Source organism: Camponotus vicinus, unplaced genomic scaffold, assembly GCF_025532165.1.
Source record: "Camponotus vicinus isolate PSW18456_S1 unplaced genomic scaffold, iyCamVici1.0 SCAF_9, whole genome shotgun sequence".
NCBI classification, from domain to species: Eukaryota; Metazoa; Arthropoda; class Insecta; order Hymenoptera; family Formicidae; genus Camponotus; species Camponotus vicinus.
Window position 1 is genome coordinate 17,835,359 of NW_028141981.1, and position 22,329 is coordinate 17,857,687.

General features: G+C 45.9%; 1 protein-coding gene and 1 long non-coding RNA gene across 9 annotated transcripts in view; one reads left to right on the forward strand and one right to left on the reverse strand.

Annotated features, from left to right (window-relative positions):
* Positions 1–22,329, forward strand: part of Hth (Meis homeobox homothorax) — a 425,203-nt gene that overhangs the window by 364,545 nt on the left and 38,329 nt on the right. The gene's annotated exons all lie outside the window — the stretch shown is intronic.
* LOC145977226 (uncharacterized) lies at positions 108–1,656 on the reverse strand. Its single transcript, XR_014440465.1, has 4 exons — positions 1,641–1,656; positions 842–1,018; positions 316–387; positions 108–212 (listed from the first exon to the last, which is right to left on the reverse strand). It is a non-coding gene; the product is annotated as an uncharacterized LOC145977226 (long non-coding RNA).

Here is a 22,329-nt window from a genome sequence, read left to right on the forward strand (position 1 = left end):
TCAAAAACTACAGCGCTGAGACTCTTTATGCTCGTCCCGGGTCGCTTTGAACGTCGATGCCGTGCCGGGGAACGCTTCCTCCATTTACTGCTTTACAAGCGCTTACATTGAGGCGGACGATACCAATCTCGCGTCTGTCAATGTTGCAGGAATAATATCGCAAGGGAGCGGCGATACGGATCACGCGATCGTCCTCGTAATGAGCGGAGACTCTGAAAATTTGCGAAGGGCGATTAATCGGACTCTTTCGTGAAAGAAGTCAACAAAACATAATTAGAGGACTCGCTGCATGCCAACGTAAATGAAATTCCGTACCGAACAGTCGCATTTCTTCGAGTATCGTAATCGCGGTGGTTCTCTTCCTTATCTCCCCCTCCTCTTCTCCAACTGAAACATGTACGAAAGAATTTAGACGCTCCCCGAGTATTATCGGGATATCCGGCGAGATAGCCGAAGGAACGGTGTTGGAAAGACAGGTTGGTCGCTGCGGGGGTCTACCGCGAAGAAGGCATGCGAGCGAAGTAAACGGCGAGGAGAGGAGTAGAAGAAGAAGAATAAGACGATTCCGCGAGGGAGAAAGAGAGAGCGCACAGTGATGGTGGTACACCTATATAGTCGCACCAACATCAGGTCGGACCACGCACATACGTACACGTGCGTGCACGAGTACGTGTGCACTTGCGCGTTTTTGCCCCGGCTGTTTTTTAATGCTTTTATGCCCACCGCGAAGGAGCTATCGGGGATCTCGCGTCGTAAGTCTGGAACTTTATGTTTGCGTCGGTTAACCTTCTCTCTCTCTCTCTCTTTCTCTCTTCTCTTTTACCACCCTGCCTTAACTTACGATTCTCCGGGATGCTCTCTCTCGCCTGGTCGCCTTGCTTGAGACGTCTTACGTCGTCGTTTTCGTTGTCCTCCTCCTTCTCCTCGTCGCCGTCTTCGTCGTCGTCCTTCCCATCTTTGTCGTCTTCGTTCTTGTTGTTGTTGTCGTTGTCGTTGCCGTAGTCGGTGGCAGCTATATCTACTTACTTATGTGTACGATATTCTTATCCGCCACTCTTTTGCAGCGCGCGCGAAATTTTCTTTGGTGCATAAATTATTCACTCTCTCGCAGCCATCTCGCTACCGCCGTTTTGAAGCTTTTTTACCTCTTTCTCTCTCGCTGGAGATGCGCTTTAAAATCTTCACGATTGACGAGTATCTTTTGATGCCGAGTTAATTTCGAAATATCTTTTGATTAAAATTACCTTGGAATTTACATAAAAGCTTGATTTAAAAAAACATTTCTACGTTTTAAATAATAAAATGTTATTTCGTGCAAATTTTTCAATAATATAACAATTAATTTAATGCGCATAAAAGAATAATTTTATTAATAATCAGTTTTATTAATAATGCAGGAAAGAGTTTGTAGTCGTAGAAGGTAATTTAACCGCTTCATAATCGAGTTTGTATGTACAACGCGAGAGGATGGGCAGTTAAAATCCAGTTTGTATTCGCGCTTCGCTGGCGATGCTACCCGTAGATATCGATATCTCGAATCCAGAAGAGCAGAGTAAGGCAGATACGCAGAGAGAGGAAGAGAGAGAGAGAGAGAGAGAGAGAGAGAGAGAGAGAGAGAGGGATGAAAGAGGCAGGCTTACAGACACCCTCAGCCATCCTCGAAGCCACTAATGTATGTAATTGATCTATTGTGCGATGCATTAGCCCTACGGGTACCAGATAGGTTATAGCAGCGTCGAAGGTGGAGGTACGGATGGTGGAGGATGAGAGGTGGAAGGAACTTGATGGAAAAGGGAGGAGAACGAGAGAGGGAGAAATCCGTGAATGGGAAACAGATTTCAGCAGCTTCTCTTATTAGTTCTTTGCGTCATTAGATTAGGCTAATGCACTCTAGTCTCTTCATCATCCCTACCATCCCTTTCCGTTTGCAACACCTATTCTTCTCCCTTCCCGCTGAACAGCATTGTCAACGGTTCCTTCCGTCTAATTTCCTAGAACGGCACTCGCGTAACCGACGCGGTGCATGGAATGAATTTTGTCGCATCACTTTCATCTTGTAACAAATCGCATCCGTGACTATGATATGTATGTTGAGAAGTAGGATGTTTTATCAAAATGTGTGTGACGGTAAAAAGTATCGGCGACCGACAAACACTGCCACACTTGTTAGAGTCTCGCTTCGTTGACGCCCTTAATTCGCATGGTGCATCGGTGCGTCGCGATTCGAGGTTTCACGACTTTCGGCCTCGTCAACGAGCTACCTTACATGTGCATTTATCCAACGCATCGACGCCACGCGTTGGCGTATTCAGTTGAAGAAAGAAAACACGCTATCCGCTTATTAATTCTTCGCAAACGATGCGGTCAGCGCAACAATACCGCGTACTCAGTTAGGCTTGTCGACACGTCATCTCGCATGACTCAAAGTAACCCTCGACTCTTCGGGGTTAGAAATCGACGTAATAGTTTATTGCGGTCTACCGCAACCGGGCTATTGACATATTTTGACTTTGTCGCTCGTCTTTAGATGCACGCCCGCACCATTTCTCTTCCCCTTTTCGCAGCAGCGGTATTCGTTCGTTACCTTGCGGTTACATTGTTCCGTGGCACGACGCGGCCGCAATTATTCAGGTGGATTTCGTGCGCGTGGGGTCCTCAGGGCGAGTCTCGAACGGTGAAGAAACGGTAGAGACGGAGCTGGCAACAATAAGAAACGAATAAAAGAACGTGCGGGCGAGGGTAACAGATGGGTGTAATTGGAGGAGGATGCCGGGAATTACGCGATTGCCGCAAGACGGACGAGCGATCCCGAGATATCGCGATGACTCCGCCGAACATTCCTCGAAGCCCGCTGAAACTCTTCTCTTCCGTGCCGAGCCCCTTCCACTTCCCTTCTTCGATGTATACTTGTCGTTAGCCGGAGGATCCCGAGCGCACGAAGCGCTGCGCATCACCCGTCGTGTGACTAATCGCTCCCGCGCAACCAACCGGATTGTCTAATTATCCAGTCGAGACGATCTCGATCTCGATTCCCCCTCGAGAATCGACCCTTTCGCGATACGGCGCGCTCGTATTGTGAAACGTAAATTGCGTATCGGTCTGAATTGAACACGGCAATACCGTCATCATCGGAACGAAAGTTACAGAAAGTTCGTAGATTACATCGACAAACTTTCGAGTCACGTTTGGAGAAGCGAACGCATTTAAAAAGTTTGCGACGTTGGAAAGCTGGTAACCGGGTAAAGGCTGCTAGATCGGTGGTGGGCGCGAAACGCGCCGTGCTAAGGTTCATTCGCCATTCGTAGAGAAAGTCGGTACGCCCGGCCGAGAAAACTATTATCTCGAGTTGATTATGATTGCATGACTATGAAATTGCTCGCTGCGAGGTGGACGGACCGACGCGCGCGAGGGTGGAGGCGGATAGCGGGCGCTTGCATGACTCCGAGTTTCTCGACAACAATCGTAACTAGCTTTCGGTAGTGGCGGAGCTTCTGGGGTGGAACCAGGCGGCGTCTTCCCACGTCAGCGTGACGGACAGACAGCAGCCCCGGGCGGACTGACAGACAGCGCGACCGGTAGCTCGTATTTTATTCAGTGGCCCTGGCGACCGAACAATTACGAGCGTTCCGCGGACTCGTACCGAGCTGTGCACGCACCGACGATACCGACTCTGTAGGCGAGCCAACAGGATGCGAGTCGACCGCGCGCCGGCCAGGATACTTCGATTGTGTGCGACGGATAATTATCGTCCAACGATTCGCCGGTCTCTTCTGCGAGCGAGAGAGGCACGAATCCACCGATGCGCGTCCGCCGCTTGCGGCATTTCCGCGATCTTATTGGCCATGTATACGTAAGCACCGTGTCTAATTTGATAGATAATCTTCTGGGCTCCCACGTCGAGAGCCTCCCGAGGCGGACGTCGCTTCCGTGATCGGCTCGACAGGGTCCTCGAATTTTCTACCGCCCCTCAAAGTTTCATGCGATAGACTCTTTGCCGTGAAGAATGTAAAATGAGAGATAAAAAATTATTCCTTTAATCGAACTGTTCGACTCGTCGGCGACGGGCGAGGAATAATAACGAATCTCCCCTGTCTCTCTAGTTTCGCGCACGACGACAAAAATGTCATCTCGTGCGGGCGCGCGAGCACGGACTGCTCTTTTGTTCTCCAAATTAGGATACAGAAGTGGATTCAGAGCTCGCCCGCGTACTTTCCGGCCACCGAGCGAATCCGCGGGGCTCCCGCGTCAGCCGACTCTGTCTTTTTCCGCGAGACACGTCACGGCGGGACAATGGATCCTTTCCGTTTCTCGACGACGGTGAAACCACTGTCGTGAATGGAAATCCGTTCGGCGACGTTAACGCGAAATTTCCCCATTCAGCCGCGGCCCCGTGCCTTAATAATAAAGAGCCGGGTGTAGCTGCTGCAATTACTGCAACTGCCGCGACGAGTAAGTGCGCGAGCGGTGAGTCACGCCGCGTGTTCGTTCACGCGAAGGCACATCTCTTCCCTCTTTTTTTCCAAGCCTCTTCAGGGCTCTCTCTTTGTCGCATCGCATTCTTCTATTTCATTGTCGAGAAAACCAATTTCCTGGTACCTAAATTACGCGCGCTTCCGCGCTCGGAACTGGCGGGGCGAGAGAGATGAGGAGAGAGAACGGTGAGCAGCGCAGGAATAAGGGATAGACGAGGAGAGAAGGAGTAGGGGATGAGAGAGGGGTGGAAAAACCCTGCCGTAATATCACAAGTTTCTACCTTGGGTCTAGCGCGAGCCTCAAGCTGAAACGCCGGAGGCAGAGCGAGAAGGAACGAGCAACAGAGACAAGAAGATCGTGAAAGAGAGAGCGAGAGAGGGAGAGAGAGAGAGAGAGAGAAGGCGAGCGTGAGGGCGAGGCAAAAACGTTAATTTGAAAACGTCACAGTTTAATTTAAAATTACGTAAGTAGGGGCTGTTCTCTTCTTTCTCTCTCTCTCTCTTCCTTTTTCCCTCGTTTCCCCTCATCCGTCCTCTCGTTCCTCGCGTTCCCGCTTCTTTCCTCGTCTCTGGACTGGCGGCTCATGGCGGACCTGCCGTTCCTTCACCACCTCTATACGGCATTCTTGCGATCGTGGTAATAATAGACGCAAAGTTTCGCCCGCGATTTCACCTTCTCTCCTACCTTCCGTCGTACTGCCGCCTGCAATTATTCAGAGAACGAGCGGAATTCCCTTTCTCGCGGGCGCGTGATCAGCGAAAACCCGAGGGGCGAGAGAAAATCTTGCTGAATTCAAACTTCGTTTGTATTCGCTAGCGAGAGATTATGGAAAATTCTCTTCCCTTTGGTCTTAGCTGAAGGAACGATGTCTGTTTAATCATAGGATAACCGATGAGAGAGTCGACTGCGAATATTTTAATCCACACGATTATGGAAAATACTTTTCTCTATACTTTATTATGTCTAATTTATTTTATCTCTGCTTTTTGAAGCACATTTTTAGTCTAAATTTATATTAAAATTAAAATAAAATAAAATAAAATAAATTAAAATAAAAACGTGTAATATATAATATATAAGATCATGTTTAAATTTGCAAGCGAGAAATGTTCTTAATTCTATACTTAAATCTCAAGGGACTTATAATGCAAAATCGAACCATGAAAATTATAATAAAATTAAAATGGCAACTAATTTATTGATATTTTCAATATTACTATTATAAATTCCAAGAAACGATTATTCTATCTCCATCATTCAAAAATTTTTAAATACTCTTGGAGGAGATCGAAATGGATCGAATTTGCTTTGCAAACGTGCTCGATGGCAGCTGAGCTTATTAGCAAACCGCCGGTTAATTTTCGAGTGAGCAGACGTTGTCGCTTGCGCGATACTTACAAACTGATACACATGTACTAATATAATGTATGAGCAGGTGAGAGTGCCACCTTTTTATCTTCACTATGATTCCATCAAGAAATTCAAATGGTGGAGAGACGCTTGTAGGATCGTTCACATTGTGCAGCTGTTCTTTAATACCGATTCGAGAACTGTAGTTTAGACGAGATAAAAAATTGCCTATTGAGTCAGTGGTAATGTTACGGTAAATATAGAAATGGCGCGTCTTCGAATTATCTGTTTCACTTATATCGGACATTCGCGCGCGCGATAGTTTCATTAAAAAGAAAACGAGCAAAGTATTATTGTTTCCGTCACATACAAAATTCAACATCTATCTGAGCAAATATAGAAGGCGAATTAAATATCGTGCGGTCGATATGAGACACTCTTATTAAAATTAAATATTAAAAAAGTGTCACGTGTCACATCAAGAAACTTTGCTTCGATCGTATTTTGAAGCAAACAATCTGTTAAAATAAGAACAGGTTTGCAATGTTTAAGCGTCTTCGACTACTTCGTGGAAGACGACGAACACTTTGGCCAGGTAGATGGAATGTCGAAGATCACGATAGAGTAGTACCTACCGCGCCGTGGAACCTGATACGAGAGACCGAACGAGTCGGTCTGGCTGACATCTCGCGAATTTGCCGAAGTACGAGATTCTCGTCTTTATATTTTTTTTTCTTCTCGTCTTCTCTCGCTCGTTTCAGTCGCCCGCATCCCGCGGCTCCGCTCAAGAAAGCACTCGTAAAACTTCTTCTCGGACACCAAGATATCGTGTGCTTCGCGTGTGGACTTTCTGTACAGGATCGACGAGGAGATGCGAGTCGAGAGGTGTATCAATGTCCTTGACCTCCGTATATTCGCGTTGTATCGTGGTGGACGACGAAGATGCCATCTATTTTTTTCTATATCTTGCGCGATCTTTCCTCTTTTACCTTGACATTCCGATGATTGTCGCAAAAACGTGTTTCGATATTTATAGTCTCATCATGCGTGCGCATGTTTTGCGAGGAGGTGCGAAAAGGGGAGATCTTCATGCGAAAATGATGGGGATATTTCCCGTCTTCTTGATGGATGTTACATTAATATGGTATTACAATATCTCGATGCGAGTCGTATTCGCGTCTTATTAAACAGCATAGATGAAAGATTAATAGCATATGTATTATTCTGTGAATAATAGTACTTATCTGAGATAAGTATCAGATTTATGTATTATTGTGATGAAGGAACGATGCGGAAGTATATTAAGATACATTAACATGTACATACGCATATTAAATGTCATTTTGGTTCAATTGTTATACGTATATCAAAATTTAAATTTTTTTTCTTTTTTTTCTATTCACGCGATTACTTTGTAAACGAGCTTAAAAAGTTAATAATCACTGTACGAATTATTTTTAATTTATAATTTCTCATATTTCTTTCGCCAATTCTTATTTATAGACATGATCTGATGATAATGTTCAATTTTCTTTTTGTTTCAGGTGAGTACTTTGCCTTTGATAAGGAATAAGCGCCGTACATGTAAGTAAGAATTTCAGCTTGTCAATTCGCTTGTTCGTCAATTCGCGATCGAATACCGACAATGCATTCTCCGAATCAGTCTATTCGCCCGCTTATCCAACGTAAGCCAGCCGGAAGTGAATTTCTGGTCAGTCAGAAATCAACCTCACCGACGCAACGAGCGCTTCCTGTCGGCTCGCGGCCGACCACGAGCAAGCTGACCGGAAGTTCTTCCGGAGCGCAAATAACGCGATCGATCGTCCGCGCTTTCTTCGCTCCTTTTACGTTTCTCCTTTGATGGACGCGCCAACGATGTCATGGTTTACTCGTCACTGCTCTAATAGGACCGATCGGAGGGGAAACCCTAGAGGCATGGGGTTGCGCGTACAACACGTCGTTTTATGTTGTTTCCACGGGGGTGAGAATAAACACACTCGTACCGAATAATACAAAGATGGCGCGGGGAGGAGCACGAGCGGTATGGTTTTCCGTCGGAAGTGACGTTCCTCTCTCGTCGTCACGGTGGGGAGACTCCGGGCGCCGATTATGCCTTGTCCTTCCTTCGCAAAGTGTAGGAACACGATACGCAACCGAGCCACCCTTCGCGATCATCCCCTTCCGCTTTTGGAATGCGACGATCGTTCTAAGCATTCATCGCGTGGCACGGGCTGTAATTTGCCGCATAGAATCCGGATTTTCATCCAGATTTATTCGGAATTATCCGTTTACACATGGATGTTTCATGTGTGTGAAACGTGGATTCGATTGTAATATTCCCTTCACGGAAATTTGAACCCATACATTTATGATTTTAAATATCGCGATGACTAATTAATCGTCATTATATTTTTTTTGATATCAGAAGGATACACAATTGAAATTTAAATCGTAAACCTCTCGGAAAGATCGCGTGACATTCATCTTGAACATGCGAACGGACGGTTATTCAGAGTAGCTGGTCGAAAATCACGAATTTCGTCCGCATGCACCGGAAAACACGATCGGCGCAGATAACATCGCTTCGGCCGCAGTGAACCGCCGCGCGGTGATTCTCGCGCGTGGAAACGCAATATTCCGCGTTGGTTGCCGCCGTTCGTCGCGAAATCGTACAATGATCGTTTAATCGGGCGTGCGCCGAACAATCGGTGCGTCGGGACAAACCGCGGCCCAACAACTCCGCATCGCTTTCGGCGTCCGCTCGTCTTCCGCAGAGACAAATAACGCGAAACGGTCCGGCGAGCATTTGATTGCCCGTGCTGCTTTGCGTGCGTGCACATGATGCGTATCCGCAATACGCACTCTGCTCTGCGCGCGTATCGTCAGGAAATGCGAAATCGGGAAATCGCGCGTCCTACGCGCCGTTACGTTTCCGCATGTTGCAACTTACGGCTGGTTCGCAAGATCGATCTTTCGTACGCGAAATGGAGAACGAAATATAGGGCTTGGCCTATGAGGGAAAATATCTGATCGATTCGATGAGAGTGTCACAGTTTATTTAGAGTCATTGGCGCTCGTATAATTCTTATTCGAACGATTGTATCGAAAAAATATGATAAGTTATTTATCGTTTTATTCCAGCTTGAATGTTTCTGGAATATTTTCCCTTTATTGTTTCATGAATACAACTTCAATATATGTCAGATACTAATATTGTTAGCCATTTCGACACGTCTATGAGCAATTTCCCTGAATGTTGAGGAAATTTTCTTGCAATTCCGTTAAGCAGCAAAGATACAAACGCAATCTTATCGTGTTCGGATACCTCGGAAACCATGATCGAGACAACGACGACGATTTAGAGATATTTATGGGGTGCGGAGAGTCGCAGCGCGAGAAGAGGGAAGAGGAGAGAGCGGTCGCGAATCGCGTATGGTCGAGTAGAATTACACGATGTCGACGATGATATAATGCGCGTATTTCTCGCGAATGTGTTTCTTTCCATCCCGTGAAATCTCTCGTCGGCATCGAACGGACCGAGGATCGAGGATCGCGAAGATTCGATACCACCTCGCGTCTCGCTTCTCCGTGGCTTGAAACGCCACGCTACGCCAGCGGGAATCGGAAAAATTCCCGTCGGGCTTCGCGCTCTTTTCTTTTCGGCGCTTGCCTATCCGCTCGCTCGAATAAATCTCTTCGGGTTACGGTTCAACGTCCGCAGGTATCCGCCAACACCAAGCCCCTACCCGTGGAATGCCTCTCTCGTACGTTAGAACGACTACGTTCCACGGAGGAACTCCAATAACTTCGGACTAAATTCCTGTCGACCTCTCCGCCACGTTCGCCGGAGACGGGTTTTCATCGCAGCAGATCCGATCTAGGAATCGATCCGCTCTCTCGCATGACGTAACGCCGAATCGCGCCGCGGAGCAGATTAATTTCCGCGATAACAATCGACGCAACATCTTTGGCAAGGAGCTGGCGTATCTAACAATAAGCGCGGCTTCCCTATCTTCGACATCGAGCTTCTCGCTGTACAAGTTGACTGTTGTGCCGGGAATAAATTACGCTAATGATAATTCTAGTTATGCGAGGGAGACGAATAAAGTGCGATTATATAATTTTATCTCATTGTGGGACGTCGGGAGCGGGACAACTAAATTGCGATTACGCAATTATCATTGCGTTATTGTCTGCGCGTGCGGATGCAGCGTACGCCTGTCATGGATATCAGACTCGGTCAGAGAGTCCGTCGTTCGTGATATCGAATAATTTTACATCCGCCGCTAGGTGCTTCGGGACATGAGCGCGTAAAAGAAGTTCCCAACAAAGTCGCGGGGATCATGTCATCCATCCTGGCATGAAACCCGACGATTAGGCGACGGATCGTAATCCGTGGAATGTATATACCGTCGTTGTTGTTAGGTACCAAGAAAGAGAGAGAGAGAGAGAGAGAGAGAGAGGCCACTGACTTCCTTTATCGACATTTTGATACAAAATGGCTGCGCTCTACGGGGCGCCTCCGCGTAATCTCTCTCGATTCAAATTAACACACGCAGAGCTCGCCGGGGGGCCCAGGACCGGGCCACGGGGAGCTTGCGCCGCGGTATAGAGGAGATAATATCACCGTACATCCAGATCTTCTTTGTCTTCCTTTTGGAGAACGATCGCCCCTCCTCTTTCTTTTTTTCGTTAACGATCGCGCTGTAAAGAGCCGAGTGACAGGCGCCACGCCGGCTTTGACAAATCGCTGCCGCGATCCGCTGTCGCTCGATACATGCATAATACGGTACCACGGAAACTCGACCTCTTTTCTTCTTCTCGCGTGTAACAAGTAAAGGGATTATTTTGCCGCCAATGGAAATTATAACGAGATAAAACAAAATTTATTCCTACTTTTGATATTTCTTTCGCTAGTTTGTATTAAAATATACGGAAGAAGAAAAGACGTTGAAAAACAGCATGTAAATCATTGTTAGCTGCTGTAAAAATTTTTCAAATATTGGATTTTTTAGTGTAATGATAAATTTTTTATGCTGTACATATATGCGATCTTCTATTTACTATGCATACATACGTACGAGTGATATATCGTTAACGGGAAGAAGCGTTCGGGACAAAATACCTCGTCACAGTGACTCGTCTGGTTTCTATAAGCAAGTTTCTCCCGTCCGATTTCGATCTGATTCACTCGATAAAGAAGTCCAGATGAATTGATTGCGACTGGACCGAACACCCGATAACTTGCCATCGATTAATTTCGCATGCCGATTACCACCAGAATTATTCGTTTCTTGTCGCATGTTACAATTTGTTTAAGGCCCGGTTGCACCAACGTATTTTGGCTTTAAGCGAAACTTAAATATATATCTGTCTTTATTTATTTAGAAAGAAAGATAAAAGATAGACATATATTTAAATCTCGCTTAAATCCAAAATAATGTTGGAGCAACCCGGTCGAACTGATTGATACTGCATCTTCCAAGATACGTTAAAGACGTTTACACGTATCTGGCAATATTATTTACGAAGCTATCCACGATTTCCGAGGAGCTAAAAGTTTTGCTTAAACGAATGCCATTGCGAGCGATAAAGAAATGCGTGGGACCTGACGCAGGGGCTATTTTACATTTAGCGCATAAGATAACGGCCGCCTGATATCTGTTTAATTATCTAAATTGTATTGTCTCTTATCCGCGGTGCGATAACTCGTTGCTGCTGTGTAAGTCTGTTGTTTCCGAAGGTACGGAGCGTGTACTTCCCACACATCTTTGCGTAAAAAGAGACGAAGGGGATGAGAATGGGTCTTTCTACGAGCAGAAAGTAACCAGACGACATCGTTGCGCTTCTTCTTCTTGTCCGTTGGGTTTTCTCAGTATTTTCTTCGTTTCTCGAATTTCTTTTCGGTCGCAGTTTTATCTCCATTATTTTTCGTCGTTTCCACCATTTGCACACAGGCCCGTCATTTATTTGATTACCAAGATTAGCTTCCATTACTTAATTTTCTTTTAACCTCTTGCAATTCGATTTTCTTGTTCGTCGTACATGGAATTTATTTCTTTTCTCGATCGCGGACATTTTCAAAATATATGTATGTATTTCTTACAAGTGAGAAATGTCTTCGAGTAAAAGATTTTTTAGAGTACTATATGAATCAATTAAAACATAGGACATTTTGTTTGAACAAGATTTATTTTATAGAACGAGAGAAGTAAAGTTTATTTAATTCTTATACTCTAATATTTTTTCTAATATGCTCCCTTAATATAGATTACTTTGTTTCGTCGATGAAATCTCTGTTTCGAAAATAAAATTTCGTTGGTCCAACGTAGCGTTGATAAAAGATTTCCCTCTACCGATTCACTGCTGCAGCTACTTCACAGTGGAATGAGCGGATTTGCAATAAGAATGTCGGCGTATAAAACTGTCAATAAGCGCGCTGACCCCAAACGTAATTTCGCAGCGTCTCTTGCTTGCAGCGGTTACACGAGAGGTCGAAAGAGAGAAGGGCGAGGAAAATAGAAGCGGGTTTTGGGAGAAGCAGGAGAAACAGAATCATGTACGAGAAGGAGAGGTACGGGAAAAGGGTGGAAAGAATCGGAAAATGGAGGAAACGAGAGGAACCGAAGAGAGAAAATAAGAGCTGGCCGCCGCCAGAGCGAGTCGAGGGAGGAGGCAAGGGACGATGGAGGAAAAGGGAGGAAATGGAAGAGAGACAAGAGAGAAGGAGAAGAATATGGGAGAGTAAGAGAGCGGCGTGATACGCGAGAGCGCCTCTGCCGGGGTTATATGGAAATGTTGGTCAAATATATCATTCCGGCTTGACAGTGCAATTCTCTTATCTGCCTCGCGCCGCCTGCCGCTCTACCCCAAACCATCCGCGCGCGCTCCAGGGGCGGATGGAGGCGGAGGCGGTGGAGGCGGCGGCGGCGGCGGCGGTGAGCGCGGGAGAGCTGCCGGTGAACGGGAGGGAAACGGCGGATCGGGGGCTGAAGCGCCCGATAGAGGATCTGCAAACACGCTGCTGCCACCCCCTTTCTCCTACCTCACTTCACCTCATCTCTCTCCGCAACCTGCTCTTCCCATCGAATCTTCCTCAACCCCGTCCTCCGACGTCCTGGCTCGTCCTTCTCCTTCCTCGACCTCCGCCAATGTCCCTCGACTGGCCCACGCCCGACTGCGGATCCAGCAAGATGACGAACTGCCTGGCAAAACAGAGCGGAATGCGAAACTCCAAAAATACGGATTAAAGTGTTGGCTCGCCGCGACTAGTACTTTTCTTCGCTCTTCTTCAAAGTTCACTTTTCGTTTCGGGAATCATTTTCGTTGTGCGGAAAAAAAATTTCATCTCTCGAACAAATATCTTGAAGCTATTACTTGTTCGAGTTGCTTGGTTTTCGGAAGTCGGCAATGTTTTGCAATAAATTGACTCGGTCGGATATCTCGAACATAACTAGACAGCAGTGAGAGGAACAAGGGCAGCGACGTATTATTAGTCATCCCTTGCGGGCCAACATCATTACTCTTGCATTCGCCGCGTGCTGTCATCCGTGATCGATTCCTCGCGTGCGTGCACGTGATCATCTTACCCTCCCTTGCAATTCCGCAACGGGACGAGACGCGCGTATCGGGAAGCTGCGCGTATCGAGTTCATACAGCCGAGAGTGGAAACATTGCGTGTATAATCTATACACACTCTCGCGCGCGCATGCGATTTACGCATGTCTAAGGGTTCGTACGCGACCTGCGAGAAGGAGGGACGCGCGGACATTTCGTTTCTGATGTATTGCCGACACTTCATCTCCTCGCGGGTAAACACGAAAAATCGTCGACTCGGCCGGCGTCGATAAGGCCCCATAGCGGAAGGATCTTGCGAAGGGATGAAGCAAGAGGGCGGATCCAAAGTATTCATCGCGACGGGGTTGTAAATTTGACTTTCTGGATTTTCGGAAACCGGCAGCAATAGGGGGCTCAACCTCATCTACGATTCTGATTCTCTTTTGCATTTGGAGGTGCGGAGATCTATGTACGTGCTAACGCGAGAAACTCCGGAATAAGTCGAGCGCCGAGGGAAACGAGCGTGATCGATCATCCGCTCGCGAAAATTAGCTCCAAAGTAGCGACAGAGTTTCTAAATCTACAAACGCCATTTATCGTTTTTTTGGAGAGAAAAATAACATGTCGATGTTTATTGAGCGATAACTTGATTTTTCACTAATGGACTAATAATTCGACGGATTCGTCCGTAAAAGATTTGCAATCATTTTAATCCATCTCAAATTAAACGTTTATATATTATCTCAAATAATATATTGTTTATATATTAGATATTCTTTTATATATTATATATATATATTAGGTATTTTTTTTAGTAATATAAGGATTTCTCATATTTCCAACAATGCGATAAATTTCGCGTCTAACGAACAGTGCTTAGATTAACGCGGCAAGCAATTGCGGTGTAGTAATTTTTCACGACGCGGCGGGCACGGTAAATGGTAGAAATTAGCTTTGCGCGTAAACGCGTTTCACGAAGACGTCACTTTCGATTTCCTAGGCAATTACCTTCAAGAAATACTCTACGACAGTCCTGTTACCTCGGACTTGATAGATAGCGCAAATAAACATCTCACGGCTAAACCAGAAGCCACCGCATGTACCTGAGATGGCTAACGGCAGCCTCGGCTAAGAATAGAAGTGCTTATTATTGCGTACCCAGGATACAAAGACCGAGAATGAATACGAGATACCTTTCGCCCTTCGTCACTCGTCATGGTTACGACTTGATAGTGAGCGACAGTTATTCGAAGATTTTATTACTTGAATAGTTCAATGTGTCTCTGATAATGTAAAATATAAATTGAGTATTTTACACAGTAATTATATATTTTATGCAAAAGATTACAAGTCTTATTAAGACTTATTTTATTTCCTAAAATAAGAGGAGACAAAAATGTTGTATTTACAAAAGAAATTACTCTCTGTTGCGACAAAATGAAAAAAGAGAAAGACAACGGAACTAAAAGAAACCGATTTGAACGAGCATCGCAGATTTAGGAAACGTTTTTCGGGGGAGGGAGAAAGAAAGCGATCACTTTTCCTTATCGGTTGTCTCGGATCTTCTTGCTTGTAGTCAGTTCACTCTATAATTGCTTCTTTTAACTAAGATTCCAGGATTTAACTTTGGATGCTTTTGTCTCTCTTTTGAACTGAAAGCGGGGTGGTGAATTTCCCATCGCGCGACAGGATGGAGGCGGCGGCCCGGATGGCCGGATTTTTAAATTGGTTCTTATAACTTTAAATACAGCGAACCAGCTGCGACTCCGAGATGGAGAATCAAATCAAAATCGTTTTAAAAGTTTCCTGGCTACGTTATTCCATTCGGCTGGCTGTTGCTCCTTATCTCCTCAGTGGCATTTTTGCGATCCATGCTTGCTCGTTTTATATCGTAATTCGCCTCAGCAGAGTTTTCTTTCTCCTAATTTCAGCCAAAATAAATCATTCTTTATTCTTATTGCACTTGGAAAATATTTTTCTTGCATTTCTTTTTTCCTGCTAAAAAAATACCAGGATACATTTCTAATTTAAAATCGCTTTTTTGTGTTTCTTAAAAACTGTATAATTGCGAGATTTCGCATTCGCAAAAATCGATTCCCCGAAATAATCCTCGCACAGTTAACCCGCCAACCTGTTTCGAGAATCCCTTAATACGCGTCTTGCTATCTTCCACCAGGATGAATTACCTTCCTACCAATTTCCTCTCGCCAGTCGAAGCCGATCGAGGTGGAGATGCAATTAGAGGGATGCACTCTTGGTGCATGGTAATTCGGTCGAAAGGACCCGAAGGCATGAACGCGAGGAGCATGAGGGGAAGAGGTACGACGTCGGACCGAAAAACGGAGGACGATGTAAGAAAAAGGGAAGGGGGAGGAATGAAGCGCGACGAGCAAACGAAGCGCCGGAGGAAAGTATATATATCGGGCCATTATTTTCTGCAGTATTTTAACGTAAAATCCTCCGGATTCTTGGAGCCATGGTATCGATTCCTGCAGGAGAAACCAAGCGGTCGCTCGGGGAGAGGGTGTTCCGGGACAAGGGGGTTCACCCGGAGGAAAGGGGAGGGGGAGAAGACGGTAGCTCCGCACGGAGCTTTTCCTGCGATGCAATCTTTGAAAGGAGAGCCGCGTCATTACGCCGTGGCGGTGGTTCACGGACCATTGCCCCACCACCCCTTCGATTCTCCCCCTTTCCCCGTTGCTTTTTTCTTTCTCCTTTCGCGCTCCTTATCGTATCCTCTCGCTCTCTCTCTTTCTCTCTTTCCTACGCCCAACCAGCGGCGCGCGCTTTTGCCTTCCTTATTTCATAAGGGAGAAAGCTTCGCCAACGTATATACCTACCCCAACGGCATACGGCACTCTCTCGATTCGAAGCCGATCCAATGACACATGACTCAACGTGCGACAACCCCATGCATCACTAGCGGGCGCCGCGTATCGCCCACTACTCACTCTACTAAACTTCGTCGATGAAACCGACCCAAGTTCCATCTCGCAAGACTCTGCTCAGAACGAAGTGGCTGTAGAGTGCTTTTTGATGAAACGAATTTTGAAATTTGCAATCTTTTTACGTGATTTTTACGAAACGAATATTGCGCTTGGAACAAATTTACCGGTTATCATTGAACTCGATGAACTCGACGCACGACGGTCAATAACGCGCGAGAAAAAAACAAGACTATCTGCTTGTTAAATCGCGACAAAATTTTAAGAAAGTCGAGAGCGTGACTATCCAGGAAATATTTGTTTCCGAGACCCAATTCGTTCCACCTAGTCGGTAGAGCGTGATACCACTCTTTATTTCGATAATGAAGCCACAAAAGGCGTTTCTATTTATCTTTCCCGCACACCCACTCTGCCCGCGGTTGCCTGCACCGCGCTTCTTTCCCCTCTCGTTATTCTACGCGCTTCGGTATACACTCCTCCGGTTTCTGGGTGGTGCATCTCCCGGGATATCCGCGCTAACAAGGTCCACTTGGGTGGCGCGGCTATGGCTTACCTGGTCGTTTGCTTCGGGTAATATTACCGCGAGACGTTTTGCAGACCGGCGGAGAAGTTTAGTCGCGGCGACGGTGGGTGGGACGCACTGCCAACGCACGTTCAACAAAAAGAGGGAGAGAGAGAGAGAGAGAGAGAGAGATAAGCGGAGCCTCCAAGGTTCTGCACAAAGTTGGCTCCTCTCGTCTTTGGAGAGCTCTTCTTTTCTGTTTGCCACGGTCTCTGCATACCGCGACAAAGATATTGCCGGTATTAGTAGGTATGCGATGATGGTTTAAGCTCGCGCTTGCTAGCCCTATCGTCGTGGTTTTCTTTTTCTCCTTCTCTTTCCACGATACACAGAGACACGCAGCCGGTTCGCGCGAATATCCGGACCGAGTAACGAGCGCATGCAAATCGTTCGCTGTACCCTATCAGTTATTTTTAATACCAGTTTGATGGCCGACGACCATGTCGGATTTATCCTTGCTTTATGATCGGCCGGATCTCCTTGGAGTAACGTTGTAAAAATTTCTGATACATTATAATGGATACTACCTCATCGCCGCTATCGCGAAGTATTTATGTGAACGTGATTATTCTCGCTCGCGTTTGCGTGAAAATACAACATTCTGATACCGTAAATTCGCTCGTTCCCTTAAACTAACCGGCATTCAATGTACATATTAAGTATACGATTAAGTATTTGCATCAAATATTGCTAATACCGCCGATTACACATTCAGGTATCTCAAACTTATCCATTCACGATTAAAAAGTCATTAAATTACCGATAATTAAATGCACCTCATTTTTAATTAAATCCTCCGCGCGAATATGTACTTCGCCTTATTACCGGAAAATACTGTTCGAGATGTTCTCGCGTTGCTCTTCTTATCCCCTTTCCACAAACAGTTACTAATTAAAAGAGACTCGATGCCTCTTCTCGCCGATGCACCACGATAAGCAATTCGCCGCGACAAACTCTCCGATTAAGCGTTCCAGGAACGCGCCACGTTCGAACGCAATGTTACGCTCGTAAAGGTTGAGACATCCTTCGAATGGCGGCCGTAAAAGACCGTAACGAGATCCTCGTATGCGATTAGGAATGAAATGTCCTCTCGAAACCGTTTGCTCGCGGATTTACGTGTGCCATCTATCGATTCCTCGAAAACGGCACGTTCGTCGACGTGCAAGTTTCGCGGTTACCCCAGTGACGTCTACCGGAATCAAGGTCAGAGCTGTAAAAGAGAACGACAAGGGTAAACCGGTGGCCGATCGATGCGACCGTCTGCGAAGACGGCAATCCCGCGGAACTCTCGCAGGTCATAAACGCAGTAGTGTGGGCTCCGGGTGCAAGCTCCGGGGTTTATTATCGGGCCGGGCTCCCAATTAAGCGGCAGCAGCTGTGAAAATTAATGGAGCACAGCTTTTAAGATGTAATTGGGCACATTCATAATTCAGGATGAAAAGAGAGGAGCCTGGGCCGACCCCGGGAGCCGAAGAGAGACGGTCGATCTCTTCTCTCGCGTTCTTTCCGGACACGCCTTTTGTAATTGATACACCTATATACATTCTGAATAAAATCCATAAATAAAATCCAATTGTGAGGCCGAACGTACTTTGTTAACGAACGGCGATTAATTTCGTATCTTTCACCGAGAGAGATTTCCATAAATAAAGAACGACACATCGCGTCGCCAGAAGATCGATAATCTCGGCGGGCGCGATATTTTGTTATCAACATTATAAGAGCAGATGCCCTCGGCTTGTTCGGAAGATTACAAAAAAGTGAAACGCGAATTTGAGCGCGATATAGAAAGGGTGGATGAGTCGAGCGAAGAATGAACGGGTAGATGAAGAGAGGGTGGACCTCGTTGCTCCTCCGCGAGGCGGTGATAGCAACGACGTAATAATAGCGAATGACGCGGCATTGTACGCTCGAAGGGCGCAACGTTCGGGGATGGTAGAGGCCGGGGTTGAACGCCCCTTTAGACGGTCGTAAACATTTCGTAAATTTGCTCCACAGGTGTGCCATCGCGGCAACTAAGCCATCCATGGACGGCCGAACTCGCCTATTTACTCGCGCGATCTAAACTGTACGCACGTAAACTATCCGTGCTTGCAGAGTTCGAGCAAATCCTCTCGTGACGCTGACTGATGAAGAAATTTATGTAAGATTATAACAAGTCTTTAATTCTTTTGTTAAAAATATTATTCGCACTTGATCCCAACATTGGCATTATTTTGTACAAGGCGATTCAATTTTTCTCGAAAATAGAATTCTATTGCGAAGCTGATACGCGACGTCCCAGACTCGTTTTAGACATCAATATCTTGAAAATATAATAATCAACTTTATTCCAGCAATAATCTTTGCAATATCACATATTCAGTTATAGAAAACCTAGGACATCAGAATATTGATTATTTCGAAATATTGATATCATAGCCAAGAGACGATCATATTTATAATTATTATTTAATATAGAATAGAATAGAATAGAATCGCTATCGCTAAAACAGAATCTTTTCAAAACTTCTCCATCGATTTTCCTGAGATTCAGTTGCAGGATATATCACATATATCGCGATTTTTAACGACATCTTTCGAAACATGTCCTCTCCTTCCTCTAATCGCGGACACTCAGATCGCTCTCGGAGAAATTCGAGTAACGACTTCCCGCTATCTCATTCAACAACGTAATTGCCGAGGCAATCATTAATCGGGATTATCTCCTGGTCCTGGAACGTAGAAGCCCCTTCTGCCCTACGGACGTGTGTTTCGTGTTGGATTCGGTTATAGGCGGCAAGGAGAAGGAGTTACGTGATGGCGAACGCGGTAGAATCGGAGAAACGGAGGAGTAACGGGCGGCGCAGAGGGCAAGCCGGCGTTCCGGAAACTGCGCGCGGATGTTTGTAACGTCGTACGAGCAATGGCGGCGGCAACGTTAACCCGCGAAGTGATGGAGGAGGCTCCGTGCCTGGGATATCGGTTTCCGGTTTTGGTTCCTTGCCGATAATCCCGATCCCGAAACTCGCCGCACCTGCATCCCGCCCCCTTTCCACGCTACTGCGCGAAAGAGTCGGGCTTCTTACGAAAGAAATATGTAAAATCCGCATGAACGGCGGGTGCGGCACGTGTGGCTGCGCCGATGCTCGGTTTTTCAAAAGGAAATCGCCGACAGAAACGGCCGGGGCCCGATAGCTATGGGATAATTCCATCGAAATTTGATCCGAGAAAGGTTTCAGGAATATCGCGGATTGCGGTTGTAAATTCCGGTTGTAAGCACGCGAGAGCGCACGCGGTCCGAATGTGGATTCTATCAACGCGCGACTGCTTTTCGAAGCGGGTTTCTACAAGTTTTACATTTTGCGGAAGGAAATTATCATATCGTAAATTCATCTTTTCGCGATACATTGCCGTAAATCTCCAAAGTCTGCGTAGTAATGGTTACTACACATTTTTATCCCGAAATAATTTTATTTACTTAACTTTTCAACCCATCTATTCGCGTGTTTTCATAGTAAACCTCGCCGTGCGCGCGTAGAATAATACAGAAATATAACGTCAAAGTCGATGTACGACATAACGGTCGCGCGCGAAGAGCCATTCGCCTCGTGTGTTCCCTCATGGGCTCTATTAGGAAAGTGTGATGGAGTTTTGCGAGCGCGATTACACCCAAATGAGAATTACCCCTTCGCCATGCGCTTAACATGGCCGCGCGGAATGGAGGGATGAGTGAGTTCGACCCTTTCACAGTCATCCCACCGTTATGTGCCCGCCTATGTGTCCGTCCGGTGCGTGTTACGTGTGAGTAATTTTACGTCCTCGGCAGAGGATGCACGGTAAAGAGGGACGATGGACAGAAAATTGCTTTATGCTCTGCTCCTAATGTGTTGGAGTGGCGCAGTTGCGTCGTGATGGCGGATCAAACACGCGTCGCGGTTCTTTGTCCCTATATATTTTCAATCATTCGGATAGTAATTTTTGCACAAACTGATTTCTGCACGGACCGAGGACCGATAAAAAATGATTAGAGCACTAAACTCGAATTTATTTGTGATTTGTCAATCGTGTAAAAATTTAAAAATTTTGGAAAATATATTTCATTATTAGATACTATTAACTTTCAAGTATGTTTATCAGTGTTTCAAAAAAACGTATGAAATTTTATCTTCAAAGAATAATAATACGGGAATTGTTATCTTAACGATCAAACTGTTTAGAAATTATTTCTACTAATAATATCTATATTTTCTATGAACGTTGCTTACAGTATTACAATTCATAGCATTACATGCGATATCTTTTGTGGTTTTCCTAATTATCGTATTATTATCCTTTCATGCCCTTCCTTCCTTCCTTCCTTCCTTTATCGCGGAATTTCTGCTGGACAACGGTGCAATCTTCCTTCCCCGAATCTGAAAGGCTTTTGCCCGCATATTGGCCGAGGTCCGTTTCGCCGTATCTCATGCAGCAGCTTTTGTCGCACACAAACGGCTACATCAACGACTAAACCTGCAAGCGTATGGAGAATATGGGGAAGAAAGAGAGAGAGAGAGAGGGAGAGAGAAGCAATGGAGAAATCTTGGAGGGTTGGAGGGTGCACGAGAGGTGGCGGAGGGTGAATCGGCTCTCGCGCGTTATTTAGCGACAATGTGTCGCGCATAGAAATGGCCTTAAAGCAGCCAATAAACGCCGTTACACGGCCGTCCCATGTTTCCCCATTCCACTGGCCTTGGGGGCCAATTTCGTCAGATTTTGGGAAATTGTTGTTGCGTCCGAGAACGACGTCTAGCGTTGCGCTCGGAATCAACAAACGGGAGTAGCCGGCCATCGAGGATCACGCAGAGCTATCTCGAATGACCACCGTCGCGGATTTCGACTACGAATTCTTAGCAGATGCTTCTAGTTTGTTGTAGGATAATAACAAATTCTCGAATCCTATCGCGAGAGAGCGAATTTTCTTCTAGTAACCATGTTTCTCTGATGTATATTTTGCTATCGCTAATAGTTATAATTTACATATATATTTAATCTCTTTATATGCATATTAACTGCTCCTAATTTTTTTAAATAAAAATTATTTCAAACATTGAAGGAGAAAACTATTCTATAGAGATGTTCCTGTCTCCGCTGCATATGATAATTATTCGCAGGAGAGCGAGACCGTGAGAGAGAAAGACAATGCGTATCAACCCCCCAAAAACGAACGGCCTGCGCTCCCACCCCCCAAAGGACCGGTTTCCCTATTAACTCCCTACGTGCCGCGACACCTAAATGTTCCCCTTTACGCCGAGATAATGAAAATTACAAATAGCCTCGTGCCGAACGTGCGTGCACGCGCGCCGTGCACGTCGAAATTTCTGCCCTCACGCATGCTCGTTCTGGACTTATAGGAAATTACTGTGCGTTATGTCAGCGGAGGGATACCGGCGGAGAGCGGAAAGCGAGCGGTCATGTGGAATA